The sequence below is a fragment of the Canis lupus genome, chromosome 14 (genome assembly GCF_003254725.2).
Source record: "Canis lupus dingo isolate Sandy chromosome 14, ASM325472v2, whole genome shotgun sequence".
Lineage (NCBI taxonomy): Eukaryota > Metazoa > Chordata > Mammalia > Carnivora > Canidae > Canis > Canis lupus.
In genome coordinates this window covers 42,987,250-43,008,526 of record NC_064256.1, presented here as the reverse complement: position 1 = coordinate 43,008,526, position 21,277 = coordinate 42,987,250, and the positions used below count along the sequence as shown (strand labels likewise).

Sequence of the window (21,277 nt, the reverse complement as noted above, 5' to 3'; positions counted from 1 at the left end):
TTGATAAAGTATAGAGGTAACTGGAGAAAGAACAGTCTTTATAGCCAAGCAGAGTTAGAAAAATTGGACATATGTAGGTTAAAAAAAAGAAAAAAAAAGGACCTCAACTCATACTTGGCATGTTAAAAAAGTGAACTGGAGATAGGTCACAGACTAAACGTAACACCTAATTCTTCTAGAACACCGGTCAGCAAACTAAGGCTCATGGGCCAAATCTGACCTGTTACCTGTTGTTGTAGATAAAGTTTTACTGGGATCCCTGGGTGGCACAGTGGTTTAGCGCCTGCCGTTGGCCCAGGGCGCGATCCTGGAGACCCGGGATCGAATCCCACGTCGGGCTCCCGGTGCATGGAGCCTGCTTCTCCCTCTGCCTATGTCTCTGCCTCTCTCTCTCTCTCTGTGTGACTATCAATAAATAAATAAAAAATTAAAAAAAAAAGTTTTACTGAAACACCATTCATATATGTACTGTTTATGGCTGCTTTCATGCTACAACAGACTATAGCCTCCCAAGCCTAAAATAATTACTATCTAGCTCTTTACAGGAAAAGTTTGCTCACATCTGTTCTAGAAGAAATAGAAGAAAATTCTTTATTACTTTGAGTTAGTCAAGGATTTCTTAGATTCAGCACCAAAAGCATGATCTGTAAAAGGAAAAAAAACAAAAACAAAAACAAAAAAACAGACAAAACTGGACTGCCACCAAAATTTAAAACTTCTGCTCTTTGAAAGGTATTTAAAAAATAAAAAGGCCACAGACCAGAAGAAAATATAAGTGATTTGTATTCAGAATATATAAAGAATTCCCAAAATTCAATAACTAAAACAAATCAGTTTTTAAAAACTGTATGAGTTTAAAACTTTGCCTTTAAATAAGACAGACATCAAATAAGAATGAAAAAATATTCAATGTCATTTGTTATTAGGGAAATAGAAATAAAAACCAATGAGATAAATCATACACCCAGTAACAACAAAAATAAACAACAAAAAAAGCAAACCAAAACCGTTAACAACCACCACCACCAACCCCCCTACAATACTGAGTTCCACTGAGGCTGTGAACCACCTGGAATTCCCATATATTGTGGTGGGAATGCAAAATGGTACTGCTGCTTCGAAAAAAACTGCTTGTTTCTTATAACCAACCCAGCAATCCCATTCCTAGAAATGCACCCAAGAGAAATGAAATCTGTTCACACACAGTATCTTCAGGTGAATGTTAACAACAGTTTTATTTGTCATCAGTAAAAATTGGAAACAACCCAAATCTCCTTCAACTAGTAAATGAACAAAACATGGTACATTCACAATGGATTACTACTCAGCAATTAAAAGGATCAAACTACTGATAATATACAACAACGTGGATGAATCTCAAGTGATTAAGTGAATAGAGCAGGCTCAAAATCTACATATGTGATTTCATTTACAGGCCATCGTTTAAAACACAAAACTGTAGGGAAGAAAACAGACCAGTAGTTGCCAGGGGCTTAAGCTGGGGATGGGGAACCTTCTGGGCGTAATGGAATGGATTTCTATCTTGTGTTGATGGGTATGTGAGCACATATATTTATCAAACTTCATACAACTGCACAACTAAAAAAAGGTGATTTTTACTTTATGTAAATTGTATCTCAATAAACTTAAAACATGATAATTGTATAGTAACTGGTCTAAGTAATCTCTGATTTTTGCTGATTCTCATTCACATTCAGGTTGTTTGCATAACTTGCAGAAATCTTTATTGCTTGCTGCACATTAACCTTGAAAAAAGCATTAAAGCCTTGGGATGAGCCTTCATCCACAGATTTTGTTGTGCTTCTGTTAAGTTCAGATTCTGAGAATCTAGGCCCATCCAACTATGCATACTTAAGGAGCAAATCTTCAGGGAAGCAAATCTGCACAAACCTCCCAGGTACATTACCCTTTTCTATTTCTTTTCCTCACCTGCTTCAAGAGCACCGACACAACCCTCTTTACAGCTCACAACTCCTGCAGCTTTCTTGTTCCAACATTCCATTTCCTTCCTTGATTATAGACTTTCATCCCAAAACTGACCTGAGAGTTCCTGTTTTTTTCATTTCTTCATTTTTAAGAATCTAATATTTTATTATTATTTTTGGTAGTCAGCCATCACCAGAATTGAAGTCCAAAATGCTTTTTATTATTTAAGTAAGTGATGTATATGGTAAAAATTCAAATCTTACAGAAGAGTACAAGGAAAAGGAAGCCCCATCCACCCAACTCCAGTCTGACCCAAACCTACTCCTTAGAAGACCTAACACTCAATGGTCTCATTTTAGTTCTTCTGACGGTCGTAACTTCCATTTCTCCAACAAACATCCTTCTATCTCTCTGCTTCTTGGTTCATAAACTCGTGTCAAAAGATAACATTCTCACACTAGATGTGTCTCCTTGTCACACTTCCAGTATGTTACTCTGATCATTTAGCTTATTGAGAGCCTACTATATGCCAGGTAGTGTGCTAGACCCCATGGATGCAATGGTGAACAAAACTAATAGACATTGCAGTACTCATATTCTGGAAGGAGAAAGAGTGACAATAAAACATAAAATTTGTAATATAGGTATTCTAGAAAAAGAATAATGCAGGGTAAGGAAAACAGGGAACGTGGGGATGAAGGCAGATCAGTGAGCTTTGCCTTTATAACCTCTACAAACTCCTGCTGGTATACTTTCAAATCCTGATATTCATATTTGTAATTTCAAGTTCAGTTACCTACCGCTGATTTGCTCTGGGCAAGTTATTTAACCTTCTCAAGTTTCCTCATCTGTGACAATAAGGATGAAACTCCCCCACCCCTTTTAAAAAATATTTATGTATTTATGAGAGACAGAGAGAGAGAGAGAGAGACGCAGAGACACAGGCAGAGGGAGAAGCAGGCTCCATGCAGGAAGCCCGATGCGGGACTCGATCCTGGGACTCCAGGGTCACGCCCTAGGCCAAAGGCAGGCGCTAAACTGCCGAGCCACCCAAGGATCCCCTGAAAACCCTTTTCTGATAAGAGTTGTTGTAAGGATTAAATGAGATAATTGCGCTGAGCACAATGGCTGGCACTCAGTGAATGCTCCAAAACAAGCTACCACTTTTATGAGCATAATGGCATAACACAAAACCCTGAAAAAGGCTGATGTGAATAGCTTAACCCAATAGTTATATTTTTATCATTAGGTATAGTGAACCTATGGCCCCAGTATTAGCTGACTGCACAGTTTCATTTTATATTGAATTATATTCCTCTATTGTTTTAATTTCTAATTTCAGAGATACTGGTGGATAATTTTCTTTCACACATCATCTCAACAAAAGTCAACACATCAAAAAATTACAATGATATACTTTAAAACACTGTCACTGACTTAAATATTTATTGAATGGCTACTATGCACCAGAATCAGTCCTAGGTTCTGGGGATATAGCAATGAACAAAACAGAAAAGATCCCCACTTTCATGAATCTACATTCTGGTGGGAGAGATAATAAGCAAACATGATGAGGTCAGAGTGCTAAGTGCTATGAGGAAAATCAAATAGGGAAGAGGATACTGAACAGTGAGTGTGGTCTTCATTAGACAGAGTGATCCAACAGTGCACTTTATACAGGCAGGGTAGTCAGAGACAGCCTATCTGAGGAAGTGACATTTATGCAGAGATTGGAATATTGAGAAAAAGCATAAATATTACATATGAAAACCGTATCTCACTACTAATCGTTATTCCAGCATTGGCACAATGGGACTTTAAAAGCTTAAGTAGGTGATTTTCCAAAAAAATAAAGCAAAATCTACCTACTAAGACACATTACTCAAATATATTGTGCCAAACAAAAAGTTCTATAATTTTTAAAAGTTGTTATAATGGATTATATATTTAAATGTATTAAAAATAAATTATATATATAAAAGTACCAGGAAAAAATACAAGCCAATATTTATGTAAACTTCCAAGATGGATAAAATCCTTTTCAATATGACCACAAGAGTAAAAAATATAAAGGCAAAAATTGATAAATATGATTATCTTTATAAAAAGGTAAAAATGTTGAGTAGAAAAAACAAAATAAGAAAACACGGGAAAAGAACACTATCATAAGTGAGACTCAAAGTGAAACGACAAATTGAAAAACAGGTTTGTATATTAAAAATAATCTTAACATTTAAAAATATCTTAAGTCATTAAAGGGGGAAAAAACAGGCAATTTGCAAGGAAATACAAATGGCCAGGACACTATTGGAAAGATGTTCAAGTACAGTCAAAATTAAAGAAATGTAATGAAAACTGATTTTGCGCTTATTAGAATAGCAAAGATGGGAAAATAGTGAGAAAATTCAGAAAACTGAATTTTCTCAAAGTACAGAGAAACTTGAACTCCTATGACCTGAGTGTAACATAGAAATAGCTTGAACTTTCAACAGTAACACTGTAAATGAAATTATAAATATTTCAGTAGTACTATGTATGATGTTATCATCAAAATTAGGAGTAGAGATTTGTATTTAACAACAAAAATATTTAGAGGACATGCTGTTGAGTGCATAGCTGGAAGAAAATGTTTGGTGTGATACTCTGCATGTAAAATTATGTTTACATAAATGGATAAGCAAAAGTATAGTCACCAAATACTAATGGTGATTATATATAATGGGATTTGAGGTAATATTATATTATTTTTCCTTTGTGTAAGCACTTACATATTTACTTTTGGAAGTGTCCCAAAGAAGGATTTTTAGAAATCTATATACTAACTTCGCAGCTAACAATTCAATTCAAATACTTAACAGCAACCATCAACATGGTTTAAGTTTTCACTCTGCTACACAAGGGATAGGGCAGTAGAGTATTTGTAAAGATATTGTAATAAAGTCAAGATTATGGTCAACTCTAATAAAGGAAAAATGCCCAGTTGAGAACTTTCTCATCACTTGTATGACACTAACATTTACTTTATGCAAAAATGTAAAGCTCACCTAGTATTTTACAAACTGGCATTCCCTAATTGTTAGTTCAACTGACATGAAAAACTTGCGATTCTAAGCCAAAACACTTCCCCATTCCAAAGGACAAATATTTAGTTATCAAGATGATAGTTTGGTAGTGGCCTATGGATACAGATCCGTGAATAAAACTAAGAGTTATGAAATAGATCTGTACATTTATATATAGTCAGTTGATTTTCAACAAAGGAGGCAAGATACTTCAATGGGGGAAAGAAGTCTTTTCAACAAATGGTGCTGGAACAATCCACATGTAAAAGAATGAAGTTGGACCCCCTACACCTTATATGCTACACAAAAATTAATTCCAAATGGATCAAAGACCTAACGTTAAGGGCTAAAATGATAAAACTGAGAAGAAAACATAAGGTGTCAATCTTCATAACTTTAGATACAGCAATGGGTTTCTTAGACGACACCTAAAGCACAAGCAACCAAAGAAAAAGTCTAGATAAATTGGACTTCATCGAAATGAAAACTTTTGTGCTGCAAAGGTCACTATCAAAAAAGTTGAAAAGACAGTGCACAGAACCATGAGAAAATATTTACAAATCGTATTATCTGACAAAAGTTTGGAGTCCAGAACATATTAAATAATTCCTAAGGCGTGCCTTGGTGGCTCAGTTGGTTGAACACTTGATCTTGGTTTTGGCTCAGGTCATGATCTCAGGGTCCTGAGATCAAGTGCCCTGCATCAGGTTCCATGCTCAGCAGGGAATTTGCTTTTCCCTCTCCTGACTCATGTATGTGCATGCTTCCTCTCTCTCCAGAATAAATAAATCTTTAAAAGAATTCTTAAAACTCAATAATAAAACAATAATTTTAAAGTAGGGAAAGAATTTGAACAGACATTTCTCCAAGGATACACAAATGGCCAATGAGCACAAGAAAAGATGCTGAATATAATTAATCACAGATATGCTAATCAAAGCCACAATGAGATACTACTTCATAGCCACTACGATAGCTAAGTTAAAAAAGATGGACAATACCAAGTGTCGGTGAGGATGTGGAGAAATTAAAACCTTTACACAATGGTGGTGAGAATGTAAAATGGTACAGCCGCTTTGGAAAAAGTTCAGCAGTTTTCACAAAGTTGCCATACATATGACCCAGCAATTCTACTACTAGGTACATACCCAAAGTATTTGAAGACGTATGTTCACAAAAAAAGACTTATGCACAAATAAATACTCAAAAGCATTACTAGCCAAACAACCCAAATGTCCATTAACAAAATGCGATGTAGCCATACAATGGAATAGTATTCAGCTATTTTAAAAAATGAAGTACTGATACGTAGTACAGCATACATGAACCTTGAGAATATTGCACTAAGTGAAAGAAACCGGACACAAAAGGATATGTATTGTATGATTCCTTTTAATGAAATGTCCAGAAGAGGCAGATCCAAAGAGAGACAAAATAGGTTAGTGATTACCAAGAGCAGGGGGGAAGGGAGAATGGAGCATGACTACCGATGAGTATGGTGTTTCTTTTTGTAGTGATATAAATGTTCTATAATTAGATAGTGATGACTGCATAGCTTTATGAACATTCTGGAAACACTGAATTGTGCACTTCAAAATGGTGGATTTCATGGCATGTGAATTGTCTCAATTAAAAATTTTTTAAAGAAGAATGATGGCAAACCTACCTGTTGCCTGAAGCTACGTAATGTAGAAGACAATGGGGCAGTTTCTTTAAGTACTTAAAATAAGAACAAAAAAGGGATGATCTAGAAAGTCTAGGCCCAGAAAAATTTCTTTCAAAACTGAAAGCAATGATTTCAAAACTTACTACCAATCTACAATAATCAGAACAGTGTAATATTGGCATAAGTACAGACATACAGATAGGTTAATGAAACAAAAACAAGCCCAGAAATAAACCTACACATACAAAGCTATTTGATTTTCAACATAGATATCTAGTTAGTTCAATAGGGAAAAGACAGTTGCGTCAACAAATGATCTGGAACAAACTGGAAAGTCATATGGATAAACACGAACCCTAATACTTACCTTCATACAACATACAAACACTAACTGGAGCTGTATCACAGGTCTAAATATAAGGGTGAGAGAGAAAATCTCTGTGACTTTGTATTTGGCAAGAATTTCTCAGGACTAAAAAAGCATGAACAGGAAAAGAAAAATAATAGTACATGAGACTTTATCAAAATGTAAAACTTTTGTTCTTTCAAAGACACTACTGAGAAAATGAAAAGGCAATCCACAGACTGAAAATATTTGCAAATCATGTATGTGACAAAATAATTGTATGGAGAACATACAAAGAACTCTTACAACTTACAAATAGGATGATGCATAACCCAATTTAAAAATGAAGAACTCGGGATCCCTGGGTGGCTCAGCGGTTTAGCGCCTGCCTTTGGCCCAGGGCGTGATCCTGGAGTCCCGGGATCAAGTTCCACGTCGGGCTCCCTGCATGGAGCCTGCTTCTCCTTCTGCCTGTGTCTCTGCCTCTTTCTGTGTGTCTCTCATGAATAAATAAATAACATCTTTAAAAAAAAAAAAAATGAAGAACTCCACGGGACTTCAGGAATAACTGGGTAAGGAGTATGGCACATTTCCTGCCTCTTAAAAAGTAATGTAAAAAACTGACAAAACTGTTCAATCATTTTAGAACTTTGGGAAATGACCCAAAGGCATGCAGCAAATTGAGAAATACTTACCCAAGAAAACCTACTAAACCTTAGTAAACACTGTGGGAATCTGGCATTTTAGCCCAGGGCAGTCTCCCCATCCTTCTGGCTCCACATATTATCCCCCTGTACCTCCCAAGTTCTATGGTACTGTAGTTCTATTAGTGTGTGTGGGTATATGTGGGGGGGAAGGGAGGGGAGCTGTGAGGACCTGCTGCGTCCTTGCTGGAGGGGGCTCCTTGCTTGAGCAAAACGTGGGAAAAAATTCATGATCAGGGGTATTATTAGAAACCTCAATCTTGCTGGTAACCAACAGATGATCATCAGAATAACAGAAATTGAACAAGATGATCTGGGGAGGAGAGAACAGTGGGTGAGCCCCCAACCCCCAACATATCACAGGATGGGATGGCATGTCCAGATGCATACACCTAACCTAGCAATTCTACTTCTAGGTACTTACTCAAGACAAATGAAAAACTTATGTCCACACAAGGACTTGAAGGTGAATGTTCATAGCAGTATTCATAGTAGCCAAAAAAAGTGAAAACAATCCAAATTTCATCAACTGGTAAATGAACAAATGTGGTATATCCATATAACAGAAAACCATTCAGCAAAAATAAGAATTATGAACACATGTTAAACTTGTGTGAACTCAGAACACTTTAAGTGATTGGATTTAATGGTATGTAAATCATGCCTCCACAAAACTGTTAACAGTAATGGTATAAGATTTCAACAGACCTTCAACCAAAAGAAATATAGGAATGACAAATGTTACAATATTACTATCATTAGTGGTTAGGTAAATTCAAACTAAGTCATGAGATACCACTACATACCCACTAGAATGGCCAAAATTCAAAATATTGACAACAGCAAGTACTGACTGACAGTAATGTGGGAAAACCCTCACAGAGCACTGGTAGGAGTGTAAAATGGTAGAGCCAATTTGGAAAACAAGTTGGCAGTATCTCAGAAAGTGACACAAATATTTACCGTATGACTCCATTATTCCACTCCTAGATATTTATTCAAGAGAAATGAAATCACATGTTCACATAAAGATTTATATATCAATGTACACTGCCACTTTATTCATAATAGCCCAAACTAGAAAGAGCCCAAGTGTCCACCAATAGGAGAATGGATAACAAACTAGTAGATTCATATAATGGAATACTACTCAGTAATTAAAAAAAAGAGAACTAGTTCAAGCGGTAACACTGATGCCTCTCACAGATACGCTAAGCAAAACAAGCCTTAGACATACTTAATGTTTTCAGCTAATCTACAGTAACACAAGCAGATCAATGACTGATGGGGGGATGAGGATGGACAGGTGGGAAAAGGGTGTAAAGGGGCTTGGTACCTTTTGAGGGGTGATGGAAATGTTCTCTATCTTGGTCTTGGTGATTGTTACCCAGGTGTCTTGGCCTTGGTGATTGTTACCCAGGTGTATATATGTGCCCAAACTCATCAGACTGTATGCTTACAATGAAAGTTTTTGTTGTATGTACATTATAACTTACTGACGTGGCCTTTAAAAAGCTGTGACAAAAAAATCTGGTTAGAAACATAATCACTACTCTTACTAAGGAAACAGTCCTCTAAAAAGTGGAAAATGAGCTAACAAATCTGGTGTCTCTCCTGCAATCCTAGTAGTGTTTGTAGTACTTTCAATTGTTTTCACCTGTTTTAGCAGCACTGACACATACCAGGGTCTGGCACCAGCATGAAACTGTTAACAAATGCACAAATAAAGTATTTTCCAATGACTTTAATGATCTTATGCCTTGAAAGATCTGACACAAACAAATGCTTATTCAAGAACTAGGTTTCACACACCATGTTATTTATGTATTTGCTATGCCATGCCTGATTACCAGCTTTTGCTAAAAATACTGAACCGTAAGCTCCATAAGGGCAGAAAACTTTCCTTTTTCCACATCAGCGTACATGCAGTGTCTCACATCTATCAAATGTTCAAAAAATATGTGCTAAATGAATGAACCAACACTTCAGTTCACCCTGCATTCCAGTTCAAGTAACTCCCACACATTCATCTTTAGGCTGAGAAGACTTCAAGATTTCCAACATAGCTCTACGAATGAAAATCACGCTACAGCTACTCACATACTCACAAACAGTTACCTACAGTGGCTTTCTAGTGATTGCTGTGATGTAGCAATGCTATTTCTGAATTATTAACTGCTGCCATTTTTCATGCCTTTTGTTCCTAGTTGCTTATGGCAACTCACTCAGTGACTCACTGGCAGCTGCTGCTTCAGTGGGGAGACACAATGAGCATAAAACAAACTTTTTTTTTAAGTCAAAGGAAGAAACATAACTCGAAAGCTAAAAGGCTAACAGCCATGGGCTGGAGGCAGAAAGGGCTTTTAGGAACCTACAAACTTGGTGTGCAAAGTGAAAAAAAAAAAAAAAAAATTCAAGGACCTCAGCCTGGCTGAATCAGGCAGTTTTATTCTATGAACCATAGAGCTGGGAAGAATGGGTAATGATAAAGGAATAGTTTTCTCATTCAAAAAGAGCCAAAAGTTTGAGGAAAGAGAATTGCAGGAAATGTAGCTAGATCTTAGCTGTAGAGGTCTGTGACATGCTTGGCACTCTCCTCCCCAAGGGCTGACACTCCATTTGGAGTATGTGTGAGAAACTCCTAGATATAGTTGTATATAGGCTGTACAACAGGATCACACCATTTAAAAAGAAAAAACAATGGTCTCCCCTTCCTATGTCCCAAGTTGATCTAACTTTCAGCCAAGTGTTAATAAGCATTATTGCTTACAGGGATCTCAAAGTTGAAGAGAGCAATATATCTATCTGTCTTCCCACGTGTAGCCACCCTCGTGGATAAACTCCCTGGCCATTCCACCCAACGACTCCTTTTATCAGGGCGCTCAAGCACAGAATACCCACATAAACCAGGGAGCATCTTACTTCATCACCGGGGGTCTCTCAAAGCTGGATTAGGAAGTGTCAGTTTTGTGAAAGAGGGTCTGTTTGACAAGCTTAGCATTTTAAGCATGGATGTGGTACAAAGTTAACTACTACTAGAAGGCCTGAAACTCATGCAACTGTCTCCACAAGGCTCTACACAGGGAGCAACTGAGACTAGAGCTATTCATTGGCACTTCCCACAATTCCTGTTGGCCATCACAAACACATCAACTCCTAACTATAACACTGATCAGAGCTTGTGCATCTTTACCAAGATGCTGTAGTCATAACAAAAGCCAGTGACATCTGTGAATGCAAATAAAGAGGATTCCTTAAATCATCAACCTTTTCAAGGTATTTGTAGCCTTGCTGAAAAAATTAGAAAAATCTGACTCAGTTTAGTGACAACAGGACTAGATCTGCTCATGCATGGTACCTAATTAACTTTCAGAGATTAAGGTCTTTACCAAATTAGAATTATAAAACCTTCAAAAATATTTAGCTGATGACAGATTAGCGTGGAAAACCAACCTCCCAGACTCATGTAGACCTATCAGCCACTGGTTGCAAATGGCTCTTGAGTACTTAAAATATAGACTATTTCCAAATATAGATGTGCTATAAAATATGTATCAGATTTCAAAGACTGAACAAAGATCTAAAAATATCTCACTGGCAATTTTTGTAACGATTACATGTTAAAATGACAATAGTTTGGATATTTAAACACCCGAGGAAGGTCTTTATTAGCCTTTGCAATGTTTGAACTCCAACAATGGATGAACTGTTTGCTGTTTGACTTCCTTGATGGATATCCTCTGACTATTTGGATAATGAATATCCTTAACATTTACAGATTTAATAACACTTCAATTATAAATGAGCTACTTTAAAAGGTTCATGGCATACAGTTCTTTGATATTTTTCTGAAACGCAAATCTGCATGGCTAGCAGCATAGTTTGTTTTCAGTTACCCAGCTACTAAGTTATCAAGCCAATCAGAAGGGATTTAAGTCTTAAACTGACTTTGTTGGAAAGTTATTTTTTGATCAGGTACTTTTTAACTCTCATAAAATAATGAACACTGAATTCATAAGTTCATAGAAAAGAACAAGAATAAGGCACTATAAGGCAAAATTTAACAACGGTCTGATAATCACAGCATCATTAAGTATTTTCATTTTATGTGAGAAGTCAAATCTTAAATCATGCAATGATATTTATGAATATAAGATTTTTTTTCTTACATTATAAGACAATTCTCTCTAAGGTATTAAGTTTCTATTATTCTCACAGGCCTTGCTTTGTAGGAATTCCTGGTCTAGGAAGTTCCAAGTTACCAACCCATGCATCTTTGAACCAATTTGGAGAAACCTGTGAAAGTTTAGTGTCCCTAGAGACGTGTTGTATTAGATTAGGGAATCTGTGAGAATGGACTCCTTGACCTAATATAATACAAGGATTTCCTAAGATATCTGCTGCTTCTCCAGGGACTAAATATAAAGTTATCAGTCCCCTTTTTCTGTCCTTCGCTAAACAAAGATAATCATGAAGTACCCATTGGCAACCCACAGACTTCCAGGAACTAATAAACCTCTTCTGGCCCTCCTCTTGCTTAGCCTAATCTATCTACTGCAAGTAGCATCCATCTTTCCTGTATAACAACTTCTACAAATACTCTACTTCCAACAGGAACTTTCTTCTGTTGTGAGTGGCTGAGAAGACTGGCATAATGGAAAGGATCTGGGACAAAAGAACCAAAGAGAAACTCATTAACGCTTCAGAATGCAACTCAGCATTTCACCATGCCAGCCTGAGAAAACACAGCCCTATTCCAAAAGGCATATGAAATTAAGGGAGAATGTGAGGATGGGCTGTTGGGAGAGGTCCAACTCAACCAACCTAGATGCCATTACACTGGCGCAGTGTACCCTACTTATCACGCACTTACTGACTCTTCTAACAGTGTTGGCAACATTTGTGTCTCAATAACTTCTGAACCTAATAGCCACACACACACACACACACCCACTCTCTCTCTCTCTTTCTCACAACTTGCCAACTATTCCTGTCTGGTTTCTCTCTCAAAGCTCTGCTTCCCATTTCAGATCCGATTTCTTGGTAGTGTTATCTCTGGTTCTCCAGGAGATACTTCTGACATGATCAGCTTTCCCCAAGTAGAGATGCCCTGTCCTTAAGATTCAACTCTTCCCAACATGGAGAAAGTACAGATGGAGCTGTCCTGGTCTTGCCCTTTCATCCTGCACATGTAAATGAATACACCAAGATGAGTTCATTTTACTAAGTTTAAGTTCTTCCTCTTTCCTTTCCCTATTGTCATTCCTTTAGTTTTGCCTCTCCTTATCTTACCTGAACTGCTATAAATTTTCTAACAAAGTCTCTCTGCCTCTAGTTTCGTTCCTCTCTAATCTGATGAGTAGATCTGATGGTCCTTTTCCCTGCTTAAGACCTTTCAATTGTAGTCTGGCACATGCATCCCTTCGTGCTCTGCCATCTGCTTACCTCTCTAGACCTAGCAACTCTCCAAGAATGTCCTGCTTGTCTGAACTATGCTCTCTGCTTGGGAATACCCTTCCCAAGCTTCCCACTGCACATGTCCTTTTATCCATATCCCCTGGAGCTATGTATGATCTATTTGTTCTTCAAGACTTTAATCATTCTCTTGCCTAGTTTAATGACCGTCCTCACTACCTCCACTATACCTTGTGTATATGTCTGTAACAGCAATCTTTATTATATGCTCACTTATTTGCTTCTCCCACTAAAGATTAAGGTCTTAGAGGTTAGTTGGAGTGCCTAGGGAGCTCAGTTGGTTAAGTGTCTGCCGTTGGCTCAGGTCATGATCCGGGGGTCCTGGGATCGAGCTCCACATCAGGCTCCCTGCTTAGTGGGCTGCCTGTTTTTCCCTCTCCCCTTGCTGCTCCCCCTGCTTGTTCTCTCTCTCTCAAATAAACAAATAAAATATTTAAAAAAAAAAGGACTGAGAGATTAGTTATCTTGCAATTCTGTAATCTTGGTCCCTAACAGTCCAAGAACCAAGTATGCTTATTAATAATTGCTGGGAGAGTTAATCTCTAGATTTTAGCATGAAAGAAGAACAGAATCCACAATGTCCTCTATTATATACGTAGGTTTTAAAAACACATCAGCTAGAGTCTAAGACATTAATCCTGCATCTTATGACTGGAGAGAATAACAATTTATTCATAGATGGGCACAAATATTTTTATTGTCTATAATAACCACTAACATTATTAAGTGCTTAACGTGTTGTGTGTCTGTGGTGCATACATGTACCTTCCCAATGAATCCTCACAAAAACCTTGAGGTAGGCAGTAGTTTTACCTCTTTTCATAGGCAAAGGCAAGGCACAGAGTTAAGCATCTCATCCAATGTCACAGACATAGCAAAACCAGGGAGTCTGGCTCTGGAACTCGTGTTCTTAACCACTGTGCTACAAAGCTCAACACCTCTTATATCATGAAACCTGTGCTTCCAAAGATTAATACTCTTCTTTTCAAAACATAATGTAACACTACCAAGTACAATCTAAATTCGTAAAGTTATGATCATACATTGATAGACCATCCCTCCCCAAAACTTAATAGCTCTACTACAATCATATCTCAATTAAAAAATTTTTACAAATTGGGTTTCACATTAGAAATTTCAAAGTACATTTTTACTTATGGTTACTCTTGGTTCATTACCACTACAGTTGTTTCTTTAGTTGAATTCAGAAATTCAACTAAATGGGCATAAAAAAATAGTTAAAGAAACTGTGACATGTTAATTCATGGTAACCTTTCAGCAATCAGGTAATTCTCAGTTTTACTGTAATATACTGTCAACTTCTAGACATTACAGTGGATATGACAAATTTCCTTGGAAACATTCTCTTATTTTCTATTTCTAAATAAGAGGATAATTTGGCAAGATCATATGGAAGTTTTATTTATTAAAAAAATCAGTAATGAACTGTTCCATTTTAGTTTAGAACATACAAGCTGTTCCTAATACATGTTCTATATTTCTTGTGATGGATCCTTTGGATATTTTAATTTAACAGGAAAATACTTTCTAGTAGAGGAAATTAAGAGGTATTACAGAAGAGTTGTTGAAACCATGAACAAAAGCAATGAAGTTAATATCTATTATTGTGGTTTTCTAAAAAAACTGATACTCATATAGTCATTGCAAAGAAATAAGATGTAATGGACTTCTGTAATAAAGATCAATACCATCATCAAATTCCAAACTCTCTTTTAATCTCCCTAAAGGATCTGTCAACTGTATCATATGCACATAGGTGCTCAAAATGCTACTAAAAATGTAACCTTTTCAAGATGCTAGCACCAGGGCAAAGGCAGAACTATAAGTTTATAAACAGAAACCATTGGTACTTGTCAATCTCAGTATATCAAATCAAAAGGACAGGCATGAAAATTTATAATAGGAGAAATCAGTCACTTTTGATTCTAAGACTTGGGGTTCTAACAGGTATCTCACAGTCCAGGGCAGAGCTAAGAAGTGCAAGGTTGGCTGACAGATACTAATATCACTTTAAAATTTTTCCTTTATTACTGGGATGTGAGTTTATGCCATACTGCTCTTTGCTTCTCTATAAACAAGCAATCAACAATTGATGTTATTTTTAGCCATTGGTCTAAAATTAATGATGGCTTAAATATCTGAAAGTATACCAACTCTCCTAAATATATAATGTTTCAGCTAAAACTTAATATTGACATATCTGGTTTTCCTCAGTGCTTTTAATTCTTTCCAGAGAATCAGCTGGACTTCAAAGACCAGGTATTTCCAATTCAATTCAAGAATTCTGTGATTTAAAAAGAACATTCGGCTTCCTAGCTTAAGCAGAGTATTCACAGAACATGGCACTCAAAGTACTGGCTCGGTCAGTTATTACCAAAAGGTTTTACCCAGTCAGCTGTTCCCCAATTAGAATCACTAGTACACCAAATAGCAATTTCCTCTACAGAAAACCAAGTAGCAATATAGTTTTAGAATGAAAAGATCTGGATAGAGAAGTAGACAATAAAACAGACAATTTAACTATTATTATTATTCACAATATAGCAAAGAAAAAAATCAGAAGTTATACACTTCAATTAAGGGGTGGAGGTGATGGGCCAAAGACAAAATATTGGCATGCTAGAATTTTTTAAAACTTCAAAAGTATCTGTACAAGAACAAGGGACATTTCACATTTAACACATTCTCAATATGTACTGAGTTCACCTCAGGATAGATCAAACTGCAAGAAAATGGCCCCAATGCACTGGAAGATTTCCTGCAACTAACAAACTGTATTCACAATTAATAAGCAACATTTACCTCTATGCAGTTTTACAAAGTTCCCAATAATCTGATTTATATGGAAACTTCCTCTGTGGAAAAATAAGATGATGTGGATATTATCTTTGATGCATAAATATGGGTTATCAATCACATAGGAAATTCAATTATTGAGTTTTTAAAAAGAGTTTCATGCTTTGTTCAAACATAGTAGCTTACTGTTAGGAAATTTTCTTTCTTCAACTCTCCAAGGTGGTAAATAAAACTAGGTATTATTTACACTTAATTTACTATCTTTTTCATTTAAAGAAGTATCTCTTAGTTTTGCTATACAGTATGTTAATTTAAATGACTGCTCTTAAACTTCACTATACCCAAATTTAGAAAGAAAAATAAGCTTTGAAAAGGAATCTGCCATTTTCACTAAAACATTTTTAACCTGAAATCTTCTCAAAATACATATTGCAAACATGCTGATGGTGCAGCACCCTCGGGCATTTTGAGTTACATTCTAATAAAGTGTGTTTAGCAGGTGAGAACTAAAATAACTGTAACATTTTAAAAGAAATATAAGATTTGCACTAAGAAACCAAAACCCAAATAGCATGCAACAGTTTACAACATGGCCTTTTAAATGTTGTTCAGCTATCACAAGAAAATCATTATAGAAATCATTATTTATATTTCAATCACAGACACTGCTCTTAAAATACAATCTATGTCGGATTTATAACCAGATCAGAAAAACCATAGATTAAGATGAGGATTAGTCTAATTTCTCTGGCAAAAAGTCAAAAGTAAGAATAATCTTACTATCTCTTACACATTCTGGCAACAACAAAAAAACCCAAAAAGCCAGATGAAAGAAAAATGAGGAGTCAAAATTGGCAATAAGCCCATTATAAAGAGTGGCACTAAAGTGAAATTTCAGAACATCTTGCTTTCTAAATATGCGAGTGCGATCTTACTGGAAAACATGTATTTACAAAGATTCTAGAAAGCTATCACCAATTTGGTAATCTAGGTTTTCAATCTTTATTTTGTCTCCATAATACCCAGTTGTCAGTAGTTTCAAGCTACATACTTAAATATCTAATGTGATTTTTATATCCTTAGACTATTCAGTGTCCACATACAGATTTACAAATATTGTGACATTGTGTAGAATATTATAATATTTTCCAGGGTAGCGACTTTGAGTAAAAACTGGAGTATCTGGGCTATAAAAACTTTATTCTTCAATTTCTAAATTCCCAACTTTAGGGAATCACTGATGGAGACTGAACTTAAAGTAAAAAATGCTAACCTCTGTCAATTTTAACAAAAAAAGGGATTGCTATCAACAGATTTTTTTTAAGTTAATACTGTTCTAGACAAATAGAATAATCAAGGCGCATTCGACACAGATAAACACTGAACTCTCTTCTAAAGCACAGGAGCTTCTACCGCAGCAGCTGCAGCACAGAACCGTGGGGCAGTCAGAGGCTGAGAGAGACCAAGAGGGCTAAAGGGCCGGACAGGACAAAGATGGGAAAGAACGAAGTGTTAGAAGATTAAAAGTCAAGGAGGAAATCGTATCAGAAAAATCAACTTAAAGGAGAATATGAATAGGTCATTACCAGAGGCAGAGTTAATCTCTGTCTTTAAGAATGGAAGACGACAAAACAATTCTTACTATAACAATATACCAGTATAGAAAAAAAATGAATTATTCACAGAATATTCTAAGAGGTTTTTTCCTGGGGTGAGTGGGTATGTGTGTTCTGTGTGAAAGCTTACAAAATTAAAAATGTGAAACAAAATGGATTCGTATTCAGATTTCATGATAACAGAAACAAATTTAAGGAAAGGATATTTTCCTTAAGGGAAAATTACTTCCCAAAACTGGTTTAAAAAGCACCTATGAAACCATGCTGTCAGCTGTCACAAAGGAGGCTTGGGATGCTTTCGTCAATTGCAGCATAACAAAAGGCATTTCACAGCATAAGTTTAGGGAAAATGTTATCTGGTCTAGAATCACACAGAAAGCAATGAAAAACTCTTTCAATTGCTTCAAAACCACCAATTTTTCTGGGTAGCAGCAGTTGCTCCTGTACGTGCCCTTTCAAAAAGTATGAAACAGAAGCAGAATAGGGAAAAAAAATTGAGAATAAGAGTAGCAGCATTAAATAGAAAAGCAAATGCTTAAATAAAGCAAGCTTAAAATAAGGAAACAGTACTGTGCAACTTTCAATTATATCAAGTAAAGTGCACTGCTTAAATGTTCACTGATAACATTTTCCCTGTACGTTGAAAATATGAAATCTACATATTGGTATCTTTTTGTATTAAAAAAAAAAAAAAAAAAAGACATTCACTACTGTAAGCCCTGATAGCTCTCTTCCAGTATTTTTTAACCATTCAGATGTATTTTGTGGGAATATTTATTCACATAATTTTGCTTAATACATTTCTTTCTACACAAGACTGAATTTAAAAGTCTCTGTAACATTTTCAATTACAGTAATAACACATTAATAAATTATAAATTAACAAAATCTTCATATTTGCTTTAAAAAATCATTTATCAAACACTAACCTCCAGATTATCTGGAAAATTAAAGATGCAAATTGCTATAAATCTGGCATCCCAATTAAATTCAGATTTTTAAAAGTATATAAAATGTCTCTCAAATTATTCCAAGTTCCACCCAAGAAAATTTTATTTTACCCTTTTCATAAGTTACTAACCTGCTAAACATTCTACCCAAATGTGGGAAACTGGAGATGCAAAGCACAATAAAGTAATTACATGAAAAGAACAAATAAAAATACCCGTTAAAACAAAGTTATTATAGCTGGCAGCACTTAAAATTGGTAATTTGTATTTTTTAAAAAGTTGCATAGCTGCAGGATGATTCATTACTGATGAACTACTGAGCAGTTTTACTTAAGAGGAAATAATACATTTAATCGCAATTCAATAGACAATCTTAGATTTAGTTCATTAAAATGTCATTATGTAACGTGATTTACTCTTTGGACTGCATTCTGATACTGTTCAACCTTTAATTTCAAACATTACCATGTTTTAGCTCTCCTATGTAGAAGTCTAGTTTATACTCCTGGGGATAAAAACAGAAGAACTTGAGATCATGGTCTACATTCAGAGAATGTTTTACTGCTTGATTACATATCTTGGTTTCACATTTAAGACTTTAGTTTATAAGAAGTACATTATGTGGTCTTCAGTTTAAGAAGAGATGAATGCAGAAACATCATGTTGGGGAAAATAAAGTGACCCCCCAACTAAAATACAAGTCAAAACACAACTAGTGGCACGGCTCTAGACAACTTAATAAAATCAACTTCTAAATCAGTTAACTTTGGCGTCTGAATACAAAATGTTTATCAGCGTTACCTATGTAGATGACTATTAAGGGATGTGCAGCATTTTCAAAATCCCTGTGTGTCCTTTATATGCATGTTTGGTACACTGAGTTCTGTGGCAACTGTCCTCTCTTCAGCAGGGTTATTCCCTGTATGATTGTCCATCTCTGCATCACCAAGTCTCACAGAACTCAGATTTCGGGTTCAGTATGCCTGCAGTTTTGTTTTCTTTCTCCAGAGACAGATCCTCATGTCCTCTCAGTTTTTCAAGCATCTTGGAAAGACAAGAAAACCTGTGCAGAAGCAGATGCATGAGGTTTAAGCAGCAGTCCATGATACTAATACAAATCAAAGTAGAAGATCCATTTCCCCCAGGAACAATGCTTTAGTTGCTAGACGCTTTCAGACACTTACTTACTGTTCTAAAAACTCCTAAAATTAGTGTTCTGCAAAAGAACAGATAAAGGTCACAGAAGGACCAATTAAAGCTTAAAATAGTCACAAAAATAGCCACCACATAAGAGTCATTTCCCCTCTGCAATAAAGACCACTCCAGAGTACAGCAAACACACAACACACAAGCACCTATACACCACCTATTAACCTTTCCCCAAATAACAAACAACCTCAAGTAAAAACAGTAAACAATTTCTAACTAATCAAAACCTTAGACAGTTACGTATCTCTATCTTGGACCATCCATTAAATACTTATGCTGAAGAGTATCAGAAATGCTGCACATGCTGCTAGATGTTCCCTTTTTTTCTAATCTTCTAGTAATAAATCCTCTTCAAATGCACACATTTAATCTGGCACAGCAAAAGGGATAGGAGAAATTTATCGTTTGATAAATAAGAGCAGTCAGTACAGAAACAAAAATCTGAGCCAAGATATTCCATAACTGTACATTTGTAAAAATGACTCTTCAAGATCCATAGAGTCCATTGATTTATAAGACTTCTAAGGGCAAGTGTCAGCAAACTCAGGTGTTTTTTTTTTTTTTTAAGATTTTTAAAATTTATTTATTCATAAGAGACACACAGAGAGAGGCAGAGACATAGACAGAGGGAGATGCAAGCTCCCTGCAGGGAGCCCCATGTGGGATACCAGGACCCTGGGATCACGACCTGAGCCAAAGGCAGAGGCTCAACCACTGAGCCACCCAGGTGTCCCACTCAGATTCTATTAAAAAAAAAAAAAAAGTCAGTAAAAAGACAATACTGATACCTAAGGTAAGAAAACTGAAATGCTATTTAAGACCAACGTGCATATTGACTACCAGAGGAGACTCCTGTTCCTTATACCCATAGGCTCACTGTGACACTAAAGGAAAAATTTGGCTGATTGGACCATGAAATAAAAACTTGATGACCATAAAATCCCACCTCACACAAAAAAGTTTATTGCCTCTAAAATACATTTTACTTATAGGTGAAAACTTTAGACCTATTACCTTGGTATGTAAAATACTAAGATAAAAACTTCATTTATTAGCTTTAGTTTTTAGTACTTCTCTTAAAATGCTTCTATAATTTTAGTCATAATTTTAGTTTATTCGCCCAGACGTAAGGTTACACTAAAGATACACCAAAAGCATCTTCCTCTTCAAAAAACCTGCTCATCGTGAAATCCAAACATACCTGCACATATACTCAAAAGTATCATTCTACTGCCACACTTCCTTTACACGGCAATCTTATCCCAATTTACACCTCTGGTGTGTCAAGGTATGATGTGAATCACCTCACAGTAAAAGTTTCAAAAGCTAATAGTCTTCTCGTACCCTCCAGCTTACCATGGCTTTCACATTTCCCATGGAGACCCACTTTAATTGTGAAGAGGTCTCATTTCATGTTGCAGTTCTTACTTTGGTTGCTATAACAGCTCTTCAGTGACCTCAAATCTCCTCTTTCAATACTCTAAT

At 36.0% G+C, this 21,277-nt stretch overlaps 1 protein-coding gene across 1 annotated transcript in view; it reads right to left on the bottom strand.

Annotated features, from left to right (window-relative positions):
* Positions 1-1,210: 1,210 nt before the first annotated feature.
* The window catches only part of ZNRF2 (zinc and ring finger 2), a 108,585-nt gene continuing 88,518 nt past the window's right edge, over positions 1,211-21,277 (bottom strand). Inside the window, exon 5 of the mRNA XM_025464513.3 lies at positions 1,211-19,646. The gene's annotated coding sequence lies outside the window, so the exon portion shown is untranslated. The remainder of the gene's footprint in view (positions 19,647-21,277) is intronic.